Source organism: Passer domesticus, chromosome 3 (assembly GCF_036417665.1).
Source record: "Passer domesticus isolate bPasDom1 chromosome 3, bPasDom1.hap1, whole genome shotgun sequence".
Classification (NCBI taxonomy): domain Eukaryota; kingdom Metazoa; phylum Chordata; class Aves; order Passeriformes; family Passeridae; genus Passer; species Passer domesticus.
The window spans coordinates 111,261,671-111,283,341 of NC_087476.1; positions in this window are offsets into that span (position 1 = coordinate 111,261,671).

Here is a 21,671-nt window from a genome sequence, read left to right on the forward strand (position 1 = left end):
CATTCACCTGCAGATCCAACTCTTGTTTTTGTTTTTTCCATTGGTTAGTCATGTCTTGAAGGTAATTTCAAGGGATGTCAGGTCACACACATGCATACATACATATACGTGTAAAGAATCAGCAGCCCTGTACATTTTGTACATCCAGAACTGCTCAGAACACAGAAAGTGCTGGTGCCAGTTTGAGCCAGTGCCTGCTCACCTGTGCAGAATTCAGTTTAAGGTTATTTAGAGTGATTGGCTATTTGTAATTTTAATCTTGGAGATTTGTTTTGTTTTGGGGTTTTTTTGGTGTGTTTTTTCTTTTGTTTGCTTGTTTTGTTGTTTGGTTTTTTTTAATTTTTAATAATGCCTTGTTTTTAATGTGTTTCCATTAACAAGGCATTATTAATAAAGTCCATTCTGAACACCTAGTTTCAAAAATTGATGGAAAATACTGGGAGAGAGAATAATTTTGGTATTGGGATATGTCTGCAGACCCCACTAAACATCCAGCTTCAGAAATGCACTGTTGGCTAGGCTGATATTTTAGGGTGTATCACAGAAAAGTTCCCTGTGATGTGGCATGGCTGCTGAGGGCAGTGAGATGGATATAATGATGTCCTGTTACCACAGATTAACTATTCCTTCTGTGGACCATTAGTTAAGATTTTCCAGACACAGAACAGAACCCTCTTTGCCTCTCTTCCTAATTTTTGGCTTAGATGCTTTCAGTAGGTATTGCTGACCCAGTGGGAAGGACACCAAAGATGTTTCTTGTGGGGCACTAGTAGGACTTCACTCCAGGAAAAACACTGGGAACCACCAGAAGTAGAAGTTTCCAGTGGGAGGGAGAGGAAGGAAAATAACACTGATGCAGGAATGGGAAGTAATGGCACTGGAGACAGGAGAGCACACGGCCAGGCAGAAAGGAGTGGAAAGTAATGCTCCTGATTTGTTGTGATTTCTGCTGTTCTTTTTCCTCTCAGGCTGTCTGCCTGCAGAGAGGAACAGAATGTGCCACAGTGAGTGATGAAAGGAGGAAAGCATCTCCTTGAGGAGTAAGTAAATTCAAAAGGAGCTCTTCTCTTTGCATTGCTAATCTTGATGGCATATACAGCCCTTGAATACATAATCCATGTTAATACACCTGTGGAATACATGCAAATTGCTTTTTTAATGTGGTCAGATTTCTCAGAGCATCTTTTTGATTTATTCAGTCAATTTTCAACAATCTATCTAAATGTACTTCCTAAATTACCAGTTAACAAGTTATTTTCCCTTTCTTGCCAGCTCTTAGATAGGTGGCCTGAATTTGCTAATGAAGTTGCCAGAAGATGATTACAAAAAGAACTTTCCAGTTAATGCAAGAGTTCTGCACTGGTCACTTGTATTAGTGATCAGTGACAGCCTGAGCTGTCTTTGTTTGAGCATACATTAAGCTCCTCACTCTTCCTGAGTATTAAGAAGTTAAAACGAAGCATTTCAAAAGAGCTGTAAAAGGTTTATGCCTTCTGAAGAAACATGAATTTTGTTACAGTCAGCGGGTGGTGAGCAACTGCTTTTCATTGCACCACTTGTTTTTCTTGGGCTTTACTTTCCTCTCTGGCTGTTGGTTGATAGCAGTGCCATGAGTAAGGGGGTCCAGAATAAACTCACCAAGATTTAGAATGAAATTATGATGGCCACAGGGAACAGCAAGCTGCATTTCTGGAGAATGTTCTTTATCTATGTCTTGGTTTGAAAGGACAGGTGTCTGCTAAGGAAGGCAGGAGCCACCCCTGAAATGGAAAATGTAAACCACCTCCCCCCAAATGATTATAATTTTGAAATTAAAAAGCTCTCAGGCAAAGATATGGGAATAGAAACAACAGCTCTTCACTAGGAAAATTAAAAATACAAATGCAATAGTACAAAAAAAGAAAACAAACCACTGGCAGAGTCAGAATACAACCAGGTGTGTGTCAGGGTGTTGGTGACAGTCCTATCCAGCAGCAGTGGCTGCAGCCCTCCTGCAGTGCCAGGTGTGGCTCTGTTGGAGCAGTGATCCTGTAGAAAGATGCAGTTTTCCTCTGAAGGTCCAGTGGTGGTGTAGATGGGTCTGGTCTTCCTCTGGGAATCCAGTGGAGAAGAAAGCTGCTCCTCTGGGAATGCAGTGGGAAAAGGCTGCCTGTGGTGTTCCAAATCTCAGATTATATCCAGGTAGGAATGCTTGGCTCCTCCCTCTGGGTGGAGCATCTCCCAATGGGATGATGTAATTTTATCAGCCATGCAGGGACACTCAGTGGCCCAGTAACAGAAGATATCTCTTGGAGGGAGGATTGGTTGTGGAAAAAATAAAGAAAACTGCCCAATTAACAGAAGATAACTGCCCCAACTCTAACAGATGGTAAATAGAATACACAGCCAGCTACACCTGAGACAATCCATCAGTGTAATTTCATGAGGTTTGAAGAGTAATAAGAAGGACTTTGAGAACAAAACACTCTCTATTATTTTCACAATAAGAAAAACTGTACTGTTTTGGTAATCCCCTTACAGGCTGCGCTTTCACAGGAAAGTTGATCTTAAAACAACTTATTCCTGAAGGCCTCTTTCTCCATAAAAAGTGTGATATACATTTTCACTTAGCTCCACCTGCATTTCTTTAAAGTATAATTCCTCTATAAAACCCTATTTTCTGGAGATAAATATCATGGTCCTATAAGCTGTGCTTCTTTCTGATGGAAAAGGTGTCCTGTTGTTGCCAGCATCACAATTTCCCATTAGTGGTATATTTGCAGCTTGTATCTAAGCATTAAACAGACTATGTGAAGGCACAAATCCCTATAGAGCAGTTGTTCTGGTCGAACATTTAAATAATTAACAAAATCACCATAGAGCAAGGCAAGCCTCTTAGCTCCTTCACCATCAGGGGCTGAATGATTTTGGCATGATTTATTGTCATTAAAGGGAATGTTCAGTCTAGTCTCCAGAGATCACATGCGTGAAATAAACTGGAATGGTTTTGTAAAGACATAAATACATTTGTATCACCTCTTATTTTATGTGGATGTTTTTTATGGTTTATTAGTTATATTTTTATTGCAAGTACTTGGGATTCTTCTGAAGTGCATACACTTTTTGCAAAGTATTTTAATAAAATATGGAACCTTACCAATTCATTTAAAAGAAATTGTTTTTATTGTTTTTGTATATTTCTAAACATATTTCCTCACTATGAACTGCAATACCATAGAATATTTCAATCCCTTGTGCCCTTTTTCTTCCCTTTCTTCTGGATTTTTTTAGAGAAAGGCTAGAATTCTTATTCCTAGTCCACAAGAAAAACAATATTTTTATGCAGTCTTATCTGTTCTTTGCTGCTGCTTTGCTGTAATGCAGGCTAAACCTTGTTTACTGACCTCAGGGTTAGTTCTGGTTAGCACAATGTAAGTACTTGGACAAAATGTAAAAGAAAAAAGGCCCCCACACAGAGAGAAATTAATTTCTTCAGGTCACAAGGGAGATGTAGCAGCAGACCCAGAAATCTATGGGGCCATATCCTACAGTCCAATTGCTTGGCAGTAATATATTGTACAGTTTTCAGGGCTTTTCATTTTTTTTTACTTTATTCTGTTACCTGCTATTATACATAATCAGTCTAGTTTTTTCACCCAGCATGCCTTATTTTTAAGAAAAATCCAATTGGAATGTACAGCTTTCTATGAAGAAACATAGATTTTGTGTATAAGCTTCAAGCCAGCACTGTATTTTCCCCATGTGACTGGCAGTTCCTTACTAACATAATAGTTTTTTCCAACATTATAAGGGCAATAAAGATAAATATTAATGTAGCCTGACTTCCTGTGTCTCGAGAGACATCATTAGTTTTAAAATTCACTGCTCAAATGGACACATGGTGTTTCATACAAGTTGCCCCAGTGATCCCACATCAAACCCTGGAGAGGTGCTGGCTGCATGAGTCAATTACAGCAGAATGTAGTAGCAGCACCTGTGAGGGTGATGGGGAGCTTGAAACACCCCAAAAGAGATGTCAGTTTGAAACACCCCAGAATAGATGTGGTGCTGCTCCTGGAGTTATCAATGCAGACATCACTGAGAGAGATGTTGGTGTTGAGAACTGCTCCCTGACCCTTTCATGTTTTCCCCTATCATGGTGCAGCAAATTGAAATCCTGGCTGTGCTGTAAGCTGAGAGCACAAGTCCCTCACACAAAGTCCTGGCCCTGCACAGAACAACCCCAAGGATCACACCATGTGCCTGAGAGAGTTGTCCAGTTTTAAATTATAACTGCCAGGGGTCAACATATTTTATTTTTGCTCCCAAGTTCAGTTGTTTGATTTTTTTTCTTTTTTTTTTTCTCCAGAGAACTTGTAGCAGAATGAAATTAATTGGTTTGTCAGTGCAAGTCTAGAATTTATTGTGAAAAAACAGCACAAGAAACAGTATTTAGTCATCCACCTTCCATGCCAGAGCTGGAAGGAGCTCTGCAGAAACTCCTCCTTGACATGAAAACGAGTGGTAATGGGGGAGAACTGTTGGGAATGAGTCTGTAAAAGATTCCAAATTCTAATGTACAGTGAGGGGCTTGAATATTAAAAATAAGCTAATTTGACAGTAAAGGGAGGAGCAGGCTCACCCCAAAGTGGGGGTCAGGCTGGAGAGGTTTCCTGAAGAGACACACAGCACCTGAACAAGGCAGCAGCTCCCTTGAGTTACCCCACTTGTTCAGTAAGCCACTGACCTGCAGCACTTCCTTTAGCCATTTGTTGTCAGTGACATGGGGATTTCAAAATAATCCCTCCTATCTGAGGTTTAATATTTCATCCATTCCAAATGGGATAAGGCTGAGACCTTGTTCATGAGACCTCAGCTTAGGCAGAATGTAATTCAAAATACTGAAAATAACTCAAGCCTGTAATTCTTACCTACAGATTTAAGGAAGGTTTCTTATTTGGTCTCAGCCTCTTTTTTTTCTCCTAATGTGAAGTAATTACAGTTTAATTTAAAAAAACTGGAACTGTTTATAGAACAACAAATTTTTCTTTTCCCAAATGACACGGATTTGAATTTAAGTCAGACTGGGCATATAATGCAATGAAAGGTGTTTTCCTTTTCATACATATATTTATGCAAATATTTGGATATACAAGCAAATACATCAATAGCCAAACCCTGAAAGTGCCTTTGCTTTCACTTCTCTGCACATTTTCCTCAAACTTGCCCTGCCCATGCCTCCCCTGCACTCTGTGACTTGCACACCTGCCTTGACAAAGGACTGAGCAGCATGATGCTGCTTTTCCTTTTGACTTCACAAACATCTGTGCTGTGCAGGAAGTATTACAAGAAATGCACCAGAAACTGAGTGCAAATGGCTTTTTCAAATTGTACTGATTATAGAAAATACCCTTCTCTCCAGCTTTAAAATTAAACCATGTGTTACTTGGGCTGTATAAAATAGGGGACATCTCAGGAAGTATCAGTTTCAATATTTTTGATATCCAATCTGGAAAAAAAAAACAAACCCACACCAAACCTCTATTTGCATCTTTATTTTAAAATATTCCCACTCTGGAACATTTTTTAATGCTTTGCTTCATACCCATGGTCGACATGTAGGGATTTTATTGGGGAAGCATTATTGAAAATGAAAACTTTGACTGTAAGAATCAAGATACTTTAGCCTTCAAAATTTACACATATTGCTTTGAAATTGCTAACTCAGGGCTACCTGAGGTGCTTGTTTGCTAACTCAGCAAACAGGGACTTAGCTGTACCTATTACCAGAACAATTGCTACACACAGAGATTTACCCACCAAAAATCACAGGAGGGCACGAGAAAAATGAGGGAGGATGTCAGGACTAATGGAAATGAAATGCTAGGCTGCAGTTTTATTGCCCAGCCCAAGGGAGCCTGGGGACATGAAAAAATTATTCATGTGCATTGACAGCAATTGAATCTGTGCTCCTCCAGCACGCAGGGGGGAGAGGGTCACTCACTCTGGCCCAAGCAGTGGTGCTGCTGTCCCTCAGCTGCCCACTCATCCCCCCACTCCACGGCACCTTTAAACATCCAGAGCTTCAGCTTCCTCTCCCTGAAAAAGGAGGGCTGTTGAGAAACTGAGCAGCTGAGTTTCTTGGTTTGGTTTGATTTGGTCTGTTTTTTTTTTTTACTTGATGAGTCAGCATCAGTGAGATTTGGAATGAGGGTGCTCTTCAACCTGCTTGTCACCGGTACCCCAGAGTCATTAGAGAAGAAATGAAACAGCCCAAAGATTAAATGCCAGTTTTTGTACTGGCAGGTGACCTGTTGGGCACTACAATGTGGTGCCAAGCAGATGTGGGGTCTGGAGAGCACAGAGCCTTGAGTGCACAGTGAAAGGACAAGCTGCCCAAGCTGCAATGACATCAACCCCACTAGAAATAAGAATCCTCCTCACAGAGAGGTGAAGCACTGGCTGCCCACATCTCCTTCCTGACTATTCTCAACACTGCTGGATGGGTTTGAGCAGCCTGTCCTGGCCCTGGTGGGCAACCCTGCCTGGAGCAGGGAGCAGGAGGTGAGCCCTCCACAGCCACCTCCAGGTGGATGGCCCCTCAGGACACTCAGGAGAGGACAAAGTTCCTTCAGCCCTTGCTGAGTTCAGCCTGTGAGTGCTCACCTCCTACAGGCTCAAGATCACAGCAGTCATGACATGAAAAAAACAACAACAATTTTGAAACCCCCACAAATCAAGCAGTGATGGTCTGCATATTTCTTGTCTGATGGCTCAGCATCTTTTTGTCTCTCCTTTGTCCCCACATGGCATGTCAGGAGCTAACAGTGACTTCATGCAGGCAGCAGGGTGCTGGGGTTGCTGTGGCAATGATTTAAAGCTGCAGCTGCTCCCTTTTGCTGCTGTTGATCTGTTCATGCCTCAGATACAGTGCTTCCAGCCCTGCTTGCTGTTCCACAACAGCTCTTACTGCTCTTCTGGGAATGGTAGTGCTCTTGCTAGGTGGGATAATGGATAAAAAGTGGAGAAGTTCAGTGGAGATTTGTTTCTATATATTCCTCTTCCTGCATTTGAGTCCTTCTTCCTCCCCACCATTCTGGTTTCTGATCAGAAATCATCATTCTGGTTTCTGATCCCCTGGGCATCACCAGGGCTGCTGAGCCCATCTCTTCCAAAGGCACTGGGGGACAGACAGTGGCACTGCAGTGGTGACAGGAGTGCAGGGGTGTAAAATCACCAAGCTCACCCTGCTGGGCTCTCCCTGTTTTGTGGTGGTGTCAGCCCAGGGTGAAAGCTGCACTCTTTGGTGTGAATGTGCAAGATTAATTAAAACCTCCATCATATCACAGACCTGCTTGTGCCCAGACTATTGCAATGTTACCCATTCCTTTCATTCTGCTGCAGTTCCTTATAAAATTTCAGTTTCCACATTGAATACAGATCAAATAGTTCCATTTTTTCCCACACGACTTTTAACAGGTTAGATGTTGGCTGGTTTCCTCACTTGACATGGTCGTCCTACTTTGCAATTATAAAATCCAATTTATTCTAGTATTTTAGAGCTTGTTATTAATTTCATTTTAATGCAAGGAAACAAAACAAAGCTTAGAGGATGCACAAATTTCTAGCAAGGACCATATGAGGATTTGCCTGGCTTAGTCAGTACTAAATACAGGCTGAATTTTCTACTTCTCTGCTCCTTCTGTGGCAATATCAAGGTCGGTTAGCTTAAATTCCAAGGTGTATTGAAGGTCACAAACACAATGTGTTTTTCCACTGTTCTCTATGGCAAGATATATTAGAGAAGAAGAAAATTACTTTGTGTGCACCAATTTATATTCTCCAGGGAGCACAGTTTGTAACGCTCTGCAGACCTTTGGTCCATGCTTGAATCAGGGTGGGAGAGGGTGTTTTTTCCTCTAGGCAGTTCATCAAGGACAGAACCCTTTTCTGAGCTTGCACATTAAACTTGGATGCAGGATGGGTGGGATCAGGCTGTGTCCATCCTTGCTCAAACCTAGGGCCAGTGGTCATTGCAAAAAATCAGATTGCAAAGGATTGTCTGTGAAGTCAGATCCCGTGTGTGTCTTTTTCTATTTGATACAAACATTAATGGCAGGTTCAACATTTTTTTTGTTAGCAAGATCTCTCGAATATTTGTCCTCATGGTCAAGCAAAGTTAAATTTAACCTGTTTAATTAGATTGCATTATTAAAGTGCTAAAAGTCATTGCCAAAAAACAAGTTTATGCCCATGGTTTCTTGCCTGGCTGTGGAAGATATGGAGCATTTAAAAAAACTCCCACCTGTCACACCCATGCAAATTCCAGAAGTTCTGAATAAAAAGTGGATGTTTACATATCTCCCCTGCTCAGGTCCCAGAAAAAGTCCTAATGTGCTAACTGTCTGGAAATATTGGGAATTTACAGCACTTTCTTGAAGTAACAGCCAGTTGCCTAATTATTCCCATTGCTGATTTTCCCTGTATTCACTTAAAAAATACTTTTACATTATTTTATTACCAGATGCTCTAGTGGCTCCAAACACCACCTCAAAGGGACAATCTACTGAGATGTTTTAATCCTACCAGTGGGAAGAAACAGAAAAAGAAGTTGCTACTGGTGTGCAGGAGTCCTACACACTCTGTTCAGGGTTTCTGTTGATAAATTTCTGGCTCTTTGCTGAAGAAGGGGTTAACCCAGGGGGTGACTCAGCCCAGCCCAAGCTGGTTACATCACTTTGTGCCTGGGATCACTCAGGTTTTTGTTTCACACCATCTATTCCCATCTCTTTCCTGCAGTCTTTTGACCTCTGGATATGTTCTAATTCAGTGGGCTGCAGGTAATTAATTATAAATTACCTAGCTGCTTAATTATAGATGAGCCAGACACGGATCAGATGGAGCCTGATGGTGACAAAGGCACAGCTCAGGGCTCCAGCTGTGCCCAGAGTGCTGCAAGCAGCACCCTGCTTTGCTCCAGCCCAGGGTTATCCACACCTCTCTGCCATCCCCAGCGAGGATGAGGATACACCTTCCAGCAGAAATAACTTTTGAATGAGGGAGAAAGCAGCCAAGGAAGAGTAAAATCTGTGTAAAATCTTGTTGGAGGCATCTGTTGTATGGGCTGGATTGCTTGGGTGCTGAATGGGAAAGGTGAGGGTTTAGTTAGTGCTCCATGTCAGCCCAACATCATTCCTACCAAATGGGCAGAGTTCTGGGCACTGCTGAGTGGGGTTGGAAAAGCAGATGGAATCTCCAGAAATCTGGAGAGGGCAATGAAAGTCATAGACTCCATGCCAAACACAGTCCTGCAGGTCTAACACATCCTGAGAGAGCTGTGAGGGAAAAGGAGCTGCAGGAAAAATTTACATCAGTGCTGAGCCTTCCTCTGTGAGAGACCCTTGAAAAACCCCCAGTGATGATTACCATAGCCTTATTTTCCCCATATTCATACAAATGGTAAGGAGAATTCCCCTGGAGTACATTATTCAGATTAGCACTTCTCACTGCAAGGGGACACAACATTAATTCAGTTTCTGTTCTGCCTTTATAATAAATGGCTAAACCACCATCAGACAAAACCAGCTTTGTTTTGGAAAAGGAGCAGTTTTAGAGCAGTTTTCTCACATAAATTTAATACCTATTTTTTAAAATTGCTCCTTATTTAAATGCCGCTTATTAGGAAGGCTTTTTTTTTTTTTTTTTTTTTTTGAGTCAGAAATATTTCCTTTAATTTTTATTTAGGACAAGTGGATGTGCTTAGTGGAGCATAATAAAGAAAAGTGTCCTACCTATATGAAGTCATGTATCTCCCTCCACTGAGGAGCCTTCCTGAGTCTTAAAAAGACACAACAGCTCCAGAAGAGTCTTCTTTTCTGGGGATAAATAATGCAGAATTAGCTAATGTTTTGTTTGCCAGCAGCTCTAAACTTCAAATGGTTTTATTTGCAATTAAGGCTTGCCCAGCCTCTCAGATGTCTCAATTAGAGGGAGCAGATCACTCACAGCTCACGGGCCACATGCTTTGTAGTGTGGTCATTTTCCCAGCCAACACATCCTTTTATTTTAATTCCTTATTTGAACACTTTTGATCAGGTGCAACAGCTCTGATCCCAGGAATCAGTGTTCCCCTGCCAAGCAGAGGAAAGACAGAATGTTACTGTGCAAGCTTCCTGAGAAACCTTTCAGAAAGCTTTGATAGAAAAAGCTTTGATAAAACCAATGCATTGGTGTGGAGGAATTGGCTCCTGAATGTCTCTTCATAAGAGTCTCTGAGGGTAAGTTTTGCTAATTAGAATTTGAATTAGAATTGGTCTCAGATTTTTTTTCTTTTGCTATATCTTTCTTCATAAAGTATTCCCCAAACATTGAGAATGACAATTTAATAGATGCTAATAGATGGTATGGTCCTATTATTCATGGGCATTATCAGTGTATGGTATTTTAAGTACACTACAGGGTATCACAGATGACTATAAATCACAATCAGAAGTTGCCGTCTTTATTATTTTCTAGCATGCAGTGATTTGCTACAATTTATTACAATATCTATTAAATATCCTTACTCTTGTTAGCTGCTGCAAACGGGATTACAATATCAAGTGACTAAAATGCAAAATTAAAGTGATTTGAATACATTCATTCTTATTACATCTTGTCTTCTGCTCACACTTCTGACAAGGTGCTTTTACATTCTTTGTTTACTCAGTTGCAGTTCCTCCCACCTTCCCACCTGAAAACTCAGTCAGTTAATGCTTTTCTACCACACAGGTTGTTGATAAAAGTATTAAATAATGCCAGGCACTGTGCAATCAAAATTACTTCAATTACAGGTATTAAAAGCTTTTGACAGACTATTGACAATCCAGGGGCAGCACTTTTCTGGAGGTTACATCAGTGAATCTGTAACTTAGGATAATGTTAGCAAAAAAATCCCAACCACGGTGCTGGGGAGGGAGCTGAGGATGGCAAATCCCTGTGGATCCTCTGACAGAGACACTTTGCCAAGCTGCCACACAGCACCTCCAGTGCCCCCCTGGCCCTGCAGGAAGGGGCTGGAGCTGGCAGTGGTGGGTGCTCTCAGAGCAGTGGGGATGTCCCCTGGGCAGATCATCATGTCCTGAGGGACACAGGCAGAGATGGGCACAGCCACAACGGGAGAGCTGCCCACACATCTGCTCATCCCCTGCCCTCTTGGATGTAACCTCCGCTGAAGCTTGTCCAAAATATGGATCTTGGATGATGAATGATTTGGAATAACTTATAATTTGTTTACAGTTTATCCTTAGTAAGTGTATATTCACAAGTACATACGCATACCTACGGCATGCACATAAAATTTTTCACTCTCCTTTTTCAAATTACATTTTCTGAACTGAAATTATTGTCCCTGGTTTATTCTGTATCTTTCACACACCATTTTCAGAGTGGAATTCATGAAATACAAACTGCTTAGCAAAGCACTAAAACAATTTTTTCTCTGCAAACATTTGCTGTTGGAATTTAAACAAAAATCCTTTGGGTTCCACTGTGCTGAGAGACTTAATGTCCTGTCATACTTTTTCTTATATTTAAAAATTAATGACTTTGTATTTGCAGTCAGTTTTGCATCAGAACATTCTTGCTTGCAATTAATTCCTTGTAGTCTCTCTCAGCAATGCTCCTTGCCCTGATTCCTGATGATGATCCAATTCTAGACTCCACTGAGCCTTCAAGTAATCAAGAATGAGGAGATTCTTTCATTTTTTTACAAGTTGATTTATTCACTCCTACTAAGAATTTGTTCCAGTTGCTATCTCCCATCCTCTGATATATATATTTGATATATATATGTAATTTCTATATGTATACAGACATCCATATATAAAAATGTGTGTGTGTATATATAAATATATATATATATTCTGCTAATTAAATGTTGCAATATGGGATGACCTTCACAACAAGCTGCTTGAATACTGGGCTTCTTTCCATTAGACTGAAATGAATCCAGACCCAGGGAAAAGGTACATTCTTCACTTTGGGTAGTGTTATTTTGGCAGCTTCTTTGGCAAGTCTGTTTCTTGTCCTTGCCCATGCTGGCTTCAAACTAACAGAAGGAAAAGACATATCAATAAAGCAAGAAAATGAAAGTAATTTGGTCAAACTGTAAAGACTAGTGTTGGAGAAAAGTAAATTATATGTCTTGCCTCGACTGAAGCCTAGTCATGCTGTGTAAATTATAATTTCCTATCTCCTTCAATTTTTTCAAATTTTAGCTCACTGAGCTAGATTTCCCATTGTGTTTTCTGCTGTGGCAAGTTTAAACACTGTTGTTCAAACTCAGGAGTGTCCTGCTTTGCCTTTGCTGCAATAACTACAGGAGATGCAAATTTACTGACCCAAATTGGTTTTATAAACATGCTCTGTACCAGTGGGTAACTGCACTCTAGAAGATATGCCAGCAAGTGCCTCATTTCAGTAATGCAAATCACTCATATAAATAGGGTAAATGTTTAACTACTCCCCTTAGTAAAGAGGCAGTGGAAGGGTTTGTAGCAGTGGAGGGACCAGGGGGTTGAAAGGCTGCTTGTAAAAAATAGATAAGCTTTGTCTCTCACAGCCACTAATACTGGGGGAGAATCTGTGATTTCTTTATGCAGCACAAGGAAAATTCTTGTTTTACTGCAGGATTTAAGACGATAATTGGTAGACAGTTACTTTAATAGGAAAATATGCTGCCTAGAGTCAAAATCACATGCTGGAGGAAAGGCCATAAAGACATTACCTTGAAAAGTTGAAGAACAGCAACATGAATATGCAGAAGGGATGTGTCTGTACCTTCTTTAGCCTAAGCAAACCACAGGGAACGAAACAAATCCAAAATCAAGACCTGGGCTATCCTTGAATGATTAATCAGCTGTCCTCCAGTTAGAAACTCCCTGAGGAATGTCCTTCCCACTGAAAATAAACCCAAGCAAAATGTTCTGCAGAGGCAGGAGCATTCTGCAGAGGCAGAGTTTCACCCTGGCCTCTCCCTCAGAAACCTGAGCTGAGGTGAGCTGCCTCAGGAGACTGGAATTCCTACAAACCAAGCCTGTGCCCTGTGGTCCATTTCCTGAGTGACCTGCAGGCCATGGTCCTGCTTTTTGGAGGAAGGCTGGGAGAGGGCAGGGCAGGAGAGAGGATGGAGGTCAGGCAGATGTGGATGGGGCAGCTCCGAGGGGAGAGGGACAAAGCCAATGCCATTTGTCACACCTGTAACAACTGGAGATAGTTTCAAGGCAGTTTTCCATCTTTCTGTCCAGCCAGTTGACAATTGACTCTGTCAATATCTTTTTAGGATTTGCTGAGGAAGGATGAGTACTAAGTCACCATAGATATAAATCTATAGAGTGTAATCAGAAAAAAACTTCAGAAAAGTGCTCTCCTTATCCTTTCTGTTCCCCTTCCTAGAGCAGAATTTTAAAGGTCTAATTTTACCAGTAGTAAACTTGTAAAGAAATTGGATATGCTGCAAAACTTCTTTCAGAAGGTTAATTTTAAAAGAAGCACTTCTATTCTTTGAAGATTGGTGGGAAATCAAAATAGGAGAATTTGGTCACATCACCACCATTTTCTAACTCACTATTTCCTTGGCAGTCTTTTTAAAGTTTACATACCGTTCATAAAGTGATTTAAAACATCTCTGTTACATTCACGAAGACATTCATAGCTTTCTGACACTTCCTGACAACAAGCTCTGTAAAAGTGATCATGAGCATTTTTTTAAAGTTAAATTATCCTGACCTGCAATAAAATGCCTAAAAAATGAGTACAGCCTTATCCTGGGAAACAGTTAACATTCCAATCTGCACTGCTGCCAAGGCTTCAGCAGTTTGTGATCACTTCAGGAAGAGAAAGACACTATCAATTACTGATTTTAAAATCACAGTTATTCAGAACTTGAAAGACTGTGAATCTCCTCAAGGTTGTCGATACCAGCAATAAACTTTGCAGTTGTCTGTCCCCTGATGCTCAAAAATTCAAGGCCTATCTTAGCACCCTCTCCCTTCAAACACTACTTTTTGAAATTAGTTTTCTGAAGGATATAATTTCTGCATGTTTACTGCCTAGCCTGGCCCTGGAAAGGCAATTCTTTCCTTGGGGAGCAGGGGCAGGCTTCACTATCAGTGGACTCAGAACAGCATGGTTCATTTCATTTTACTGTTTTGGGGTTTTTTTTTTTCCTAACAGTACCTTAAAAAGATTGGAAAGTCCAATTGAACATTTCTCTAAATACTGGCATTTTCAGGGTGCATTTGGACTTCACTTTTTATTTACCTGAGTGATAGAACACCAACACATGTGCAAAACATATATATAAAAGCTTGGCCAGTACTTCTTCTGAATAGCAATGGTCAGAGAATCCTTTTGCAAGGTATTTACAAATGCAAGATCTATATTAAAAAAAAAAGTAATTGTATGTGATAACTTCTTGATACATTAGAAGAGTTATTCTTTGTTTAATAAATGCAGTTTCTCCAGAGGAGAGCAAATATATTTGTAACTGTCTTTTGCATTGACTAGGAATAAACTCTCGTGTCCCTTGTTGCTGTCAACTGCCACATATCCTCTCCCTCATGTGCTTCTTGGTTGTTGTCTTTTTTTTTTTTTCCCCAAGAATAGGAAATAGCACTTTAGGGATGCTCAGTTTTCAAACCTTAGCTCTGATTTACGAGGGGTTGTGCAAACCTGATGCTGGAAGCTGTGAAGAGCTCAGCCCCAGCCCTGTCAGTACCCCGGCTGCAGGTCAGGGAATGGTCAGAAACAGCTGCCCAGAGTCCAGCACTTCTGCTGATTGCTGCTGATGGAGAAACAGGTGGTCATCCTGGTTTAGGGTATTTTCAATTAACAAACAGGTTTGGCATAAATATGTCTGCCATTAATCTCTCATTCAAGTCAAATGTCCAATACCTTCTTGTACTGCTAATGATAGTGGGGGCGTGTCTCTCTTGGTGTCCTATACAAACTTCTACATCCATATGTAAATCTTGCGTATAAATGCTATATTAAATGTTATAAATGTTATATGACTGTTATAAGAGAGGTCCTTTTTAACAGGAATTCAGGCTAGTTACTTGTCCTCGCAGCTGATGGAGAAATTTCACTCAGGTGCAAACTGGCAGGGAGGAAGATGCAGAGCCTGGGTTTGTGGGTGAGTAAAAAACAAGCTGCTGGTAAAATCCTTGCAGGCTAAAAGCCTCTGGGGAATAGTGGAAGAGCAATTTTTACTACAGCTTTGCCCAAATAACCCTCCCTGCTCTTTCACAGTCAGTGCATCAGCAAGTTCCTGGTCCTTCTGTGCATGGGCTGGTATTGGCTGAGGAGAATGAGAAGCTCAGACTTGTAGTATATATTTTAGGGGAGCATGCACCTACAGCTGAGCTTGATATTAGCAGGATAAGGCAGTTTAATAGGCTTTTCCTAACTTTAATACATGCTGGAAAATCCAGCGGGTGCCACTGAATAGGTTTACTACATCTTGAAGCTAACTTTCTGGAACATTTAAATTTGGAAAAGCTGAGACTGAGACAAATTCATAGCAAGGCTGGTTATATTTAATCCTAAAAGCTCAGGAAAATGTCAAAGATGGCATTGCAGTAGGAAATCCTATTTTTCTCAAGAACTGTATGTGGCCTAAACAGACACATTGTTTTCTTCTGGAACACCTCATGCTGTGGAAAATGTCAGTTTAGAAGACAGACCTTCCAGGCTACTAATACAGCACTGGTATAGATTCATAAGCTTGTAAAATGGATCATTACACATTGTACAAAAATCCATACCATCTTCTTGGCTTAATATAGTACGGAAAGAAATATTTCCAAGACTTCACTGGAGGAACAGATTGGAGATCATGACAAAGAATGAGCATGTAGTGTAATTTATAGCTTGCCTGAATTAGGCTTCTCATGTCTGATCTGCAGTTAAAAGTGGATGCAGTAGGCTTAAGTTGGCTTCGTCAGCTAATGAAGAACTTCTCCCAGGAGAGTGGCTGTTCATTTAGCCTGGCTGAGTGCTGCGATCCGGTCCCTGCAGCTGTTTCCTGATCTTGTTGATGTGTTTAAGGAACACACATTTGGTACTACATGCTTCTGGAGGTGGTGTATCTTCACACTTCCTGCGGAGACTTAGCACTCTGCTTTGCAGAGTAGTAGAAACAAAAGCCTGGAACATAAACAATCAAAATTCTTCTGGGAGAGGGATCTTAATGGAAAGCAAAGTCTCAGAGTGCAGCCCCACCAAGGGGCTGGTGGCCAGTTCTGCTGTAGCTCAAAACTAAGGTTTGAAGAATGCATGCAAAACATTGATCTACCTTGAGCTAGTTTGCCAGGATAAATATTTACATATTTTGAAATACCAAATAGATAAGAATCATAGCAATAGACAAAACAATCCAACAGGTAACATTTATAAGCAAGACTTACATATGGATGTGGAAGTTTGTGTAGGACACCAAGACAGACACCTCTCCACTATCATTAGTAGTACAATAAGGTATTGGATGTTTGACTTGAATGACAGATTCACACCGGACATATTTATGCAAAACCTATTTGTTAATTCAAAATACCCTAAAACAGAATGACCACCTGTTTCTCCATTAGAAATACCGTCTTGCTTATTTAACTAGAGAGCTTCATAGGGTTTCCACAAGCTGCAAACCTCTGGGAACCCTTGAAGGATCCTTTGGTTTGCAGGCATCCTTGTGCCCTGTGCTGATGGAATTGAAGCGCTGTGGGTACCGGGAACAGCCTCCTCAAGCTGCAAATGCTCCTCTGGCTCTGAGGGCATTTAATGCTCAGGGTCAAGTGTGACAGGGATGCAAGGGACACATGAGTGTGTGGGAAACAACAACTGCAAGGGGCCAAAAAAACAAAACCAAACCACCAAACCAAAAAAACCACAAACCAAAAAAATAAAACAGAAACCAAAGAAGGAAACAGCAAAATCCAATCTGGAAAGATGTCTGAGGACATATGGAATGGCAGAGATGTAGTATACAACAGGAGGATAGTGCAAATGAAGCCAGTGTGGTGGAGAGGCAGATGGGGAACAGAAGTGTGTGCAGGAAGAGGATGGAGAGGAGGGATGTGGCTTGGGCAGCAGCTTCCCCCACCTCAAGTGAAACTTGCCGGGAAGGAGGGAGCCTTGGAGTGGCACTTTGCCTAGGTTTTCTCTGAAAGGAATTGCCAATGGTAGATGAGAAAACAATTATGACTTTGGAATAAGGGGAAAAGGCAGTTTGGGAGCTGAAGTGGCTTAAACTTGTGGGGTTAGTAAAGCTTTAACACTTATCAGTTGATATTACATGAACAAAACTATCATCAGTGCCTGGGCTTGCTCGACTGCTCATCATGGAGAAGACTAAACATGGTGTTATAGCAAGGATGTCCGAAGAAACAAAAATCCTGTGTAATTTTGGTCCAAAATGGACAGCAATGGATCTTCTTCTCCCGCACCTTGAAGATCACCAACACTGCAAATTTAATTTTTCTCACCAACAGATCCTACTTCTTACCATGCTCATTAAAGCCTTTCTTGCCCTGTTTCTGTGAAGAATGCAGGAAATGATTGGTGACTCTTCCATGCTGCTGGGGCATGGCATTTTCATGATACAGGACAACATGGAAACATCTGCTAGGGAAACAAGATGTTTCCATGTGAGGTTTTATTTTAAAATCTGTTTTTTTGAGCAAAACTGGGGTTCACAGACTGTACCTATGAAGGGAATAAATACCTTTTGCAAGGCTTTTAAAAACCTCTGTCTAGTTGGCAGTGCAGCAGCTATTGCTTTAAAAGTTGGTGTCCGAGGCAATACCACCCAAAGCCACAGAAGTTCCCTTGGAGTAGGGTTGAGATCAGTGTTGGTATTCATATGTTGGACTAATCTTGTAACTTTCTAGAAGGCAACATATTTTGTGGCCATGGCTCCCTGGGAAAATCAACTCCTGTTAAAATAATGAACTGTCTATGCAAGGGAGGGAGCAAAAGTGAAGAGGACAGAACTGCCCTGGGAAATATTTTTGGATTATGTCATTTATTTTCAAATATATTACAGTGATCCCAGTTCTCACCTTTTTCAAACTTCATTTGAATTAGAATTTCCTTAAAAATGTATCCTCATATACAGCCTTATATGCTGGTATAACTTTTTTTAAATTGCTCAAGCAGTTTGTTCCCTATAGGTTGGGGGATTGGATTGGATTGGATTGGATTGGATTGGATTGGATTGGATTGGATTGGATTGGATTGGAGATGTGGGATTGGAGAGTCTCAGTGCCATGGCTACTTTCATCTACTTAAAGCAGCCTAATCCTACAACTCTGAGGTGACAAAGAAGCTCTTAATACCTGCATAATTTCATGTGGTTTTATTATACAAAGATGAATTGCCTTTTCTGTGGAGCCTTGCATTTAGATTAATAACAAATGTAAAGGAATCAGTAGAATTGTATTTCTGCAAGAGAAATTGATCTGTTAACATTTAAATTCTTTGCCACAGGCTTTAGTAAATCTTTCAGTTGAAGGCAAGATTAACTTCTTCCCTATGGTTCCAACATCTTGGCTTGCAGTGCTTTTAAAAGATGCATGAAGGATGGATATCTTTGCCTTTCAGCATTTTGATCAGATCACTTTCATTTGGCCAGATGCTATCACAGCTGTAAATTTCAAAGCTAAAAATAGACTTGACTTTTTCCCCCCCTTATCTCTTAATTCTTTCAAATAGATAATGATTCAGTGCTTCCTTGTGACCTTTCAAGTCTAGCTCACTGCATGTTAAGTGAGCACACTGATTTGGAGAGCAGAAGTCTTTAGCTTAAGGTTTTTAAGAAAGGAGTTAGGTTTTCTGATCTTTTATTTAAAGCAGTAGGTAAGAGCAAGATGATTTTATTCCCTCACTGCAGGACATATGCATGCCAACTCCAGAGCCTAAAAGCCTGATTCTGTCTTTTTACTTCAAATAATCTTATCACAAAATCTTTACTTTTTACAAGACTACTTCATAACATAAAATACTAATATTTAAAACATTGTGTCCTGCTTTCACTTGTACTACCTTGCATCTTGAGTAATTGATCAAGGCAAACTGACACCAGATTTGTGTCATCACAGAAAAGAGCAAAGTTCAATTGCTGCCTCTTGTCTGCTGTGGCTGCAATATTTATTGCTACAAAAGGACTTTGGTGTCATCTTCCTTATGCTGTGACAGCAACTTGTTATGACAGGCTTTTCAGAAGGAATAGACTGTAGCAGAAGATTTGCTTCAGTGTTTAAGATGAAATCCAGTAGCATGGTGCTGAAACTTTTGAAAGATCCAGCAGGGCACATGAAATAATCCAGAATTCAATCTTTGCAGAGGATGCCCCTCAGCCCCAGATTTTTTGCCAGTTTCTTCAGCATGCCCTTGTGAGTTATTTCCCAAAATTTCTTGGCAGCTTCAGACAGCTGGTATTCCACACACACTGACACCATGCATCTCTACAGAAGAGGCTTTTAGGAAGCTGGGGAATTCAAGACTATAAATCCATTTTGCTGGTTTATTTTCTGTTTATGTGAAGAAGGAAAAAATTGGTTCTGGTCAAATCTGAATCTGAAAATTAGACACTGAGTATGAAAAAAGTATTGACATCAAACTGAGGACTGGGTAAAATCAGGGTCTGGGTGTGGAAAAGGATATAGAGGGATTGAATTTGTGAGAGAAGGAGGCTGTGGCAACAAGGATACTGGAAAGGAAATGCACTGAAATCAGTGCATTGAACTCTGATCTTGCCTTACTCCTCTGGCAGCGTTTTTCTGTTTAAATTTTCTCCTTCTCCACTCATGCCCACAAACCAAGGAAGAATAAAAAAGAAAACAAAACCAAAAGCAAAAATCAAATTTCCATCGCACAGGATGTTTGATGTTCACAGGACTCCTCATCAAGAGGTGTTGCATTGGAACAAACAGCTTGAGCAGACAGAAGGAACAAATGGCATATAAATAGTCTGTTTTCTGTATCATCTACCTCCTTTGTCTTTATGCAATCTGTGGGAAGGAACATCTCAGTATTTGTATTTAGCTGCAGCACAGGCATGCTTCTTGCTTTGGTTTTGATGGTTAATGAATTGACTTTGCTTTTTAAATGGTGAAAGTTATAACTAAGACAAGATATCAAAACGAGTAAGAGTGCTTAGAATTTCCATGTCAGTTCACTAATAAACACAATTCAGAGAAATCAGTGAAGTCTTTCCAGCTTTGGTTTTGTTAAACTGCATTTCAGTTGGTGGGGTAAATGTAGTCCTGCTAAAATTGTTATGTTCTCCATCTCTCAGCAAAACTTGAGCAGCATCCCTTTCTGAGTGCATGCTACCCTCAGTGAAGACACAATGCTTTGTGTGTAGTAGAAACCACTTCAAAATAACACCTAAGCAGCCCAGAGATGAACAGTCTGGGCAACACCTGTAGGGGAGATCATAACCTTTTCCTTTTAAGTGGGACAGAGTCTGTCTTTTTTACCACATCACACAGAAATTCTGTTACAAAACAAGATCAGGAACCTGCGTCACAAAACTGTTCTCAGGAGTTCAGAAAATGCCAAATTCATAAGCAGACCTAAAAAAATAAACCGAGGACTCTATTTCTGTTACCACCTGAGCTGGGACTTCATGTACCCATTTGATTTTGTCCGTAAAATAACTCTACCAGGTTTTTGGGTGTGTTGAAAACACAGTAACTATGATGTGTGCACTGGATGAAAATTATTTATTTGCACTTGTCCTGGTTGTCTTCCTTGTGTGTTTCCACCTTTCAGCTCTACAAGAGAATAATGGGACTGCTACAGTAAGGAAAAATACAATTACAAGAGCCACTCCTACCAGGTTGGACGTAGGTCTCTCCCATTTACTGAGAAACACAGACAAGCAAAGAAAGCCAGAAACTGAACTAAAAACAATTGAAATATCACATGTGTTTTTCAGAACTCCTTGTTCCATATGTCAGTGACATTTTCCCTGAAGAGACATACCAAATTCTCCACTTGGCCCAAATGAATTGAGGAGATCCCCAGCCAGAGTGAAAAAATTAGAACTTCTTCAGAGGAAGGAATAAATAGTTCATTCTCCCAGCTGTCTCCTTCCCAGCTCACCACTATCCCAGGGTGCAGTCAAAGATCACTCTTTTATTGAGAAGCAGTCCCTAGGTAATGTGTAGAGAAAACTACATCATGGAAAAATTTCTGTTTGGAGCAATTATACAACCAACTAAATGAAAGAAATGTCAAGTCCTTCACCCTGGATGTTTTTTTTTTTTTCCTTACTCCTCTAAGCAGCCACCCATCCTCACTATCATTTTATCTGTTTTTTCAGGGGACAGGCATCTGTGCTGGGGAATAATCATCGAACTCTGAATTGTGGCTAGAAGGTATTATCAATAATATCTCACCTCTCATTACAAGGACATGAATTCCAGGAATGTAAATTTCAATTACCTGTTTAGAAGAATACCCAGATTCCAAAATCTACAAAACAACATCTGCTGGGATCAGTGCTGCTGAAGCAAGCAGACTCTTTAAGTGCAAGCACAAACTATTGGAAACTTCCCCCCTGGTCCTAACAACTCCTCTTAATTACAGATCTCTATATCTCTCTAAATTATTCTGCTGTGTTGCTGGCACTCTTCAAGACAGTGGAG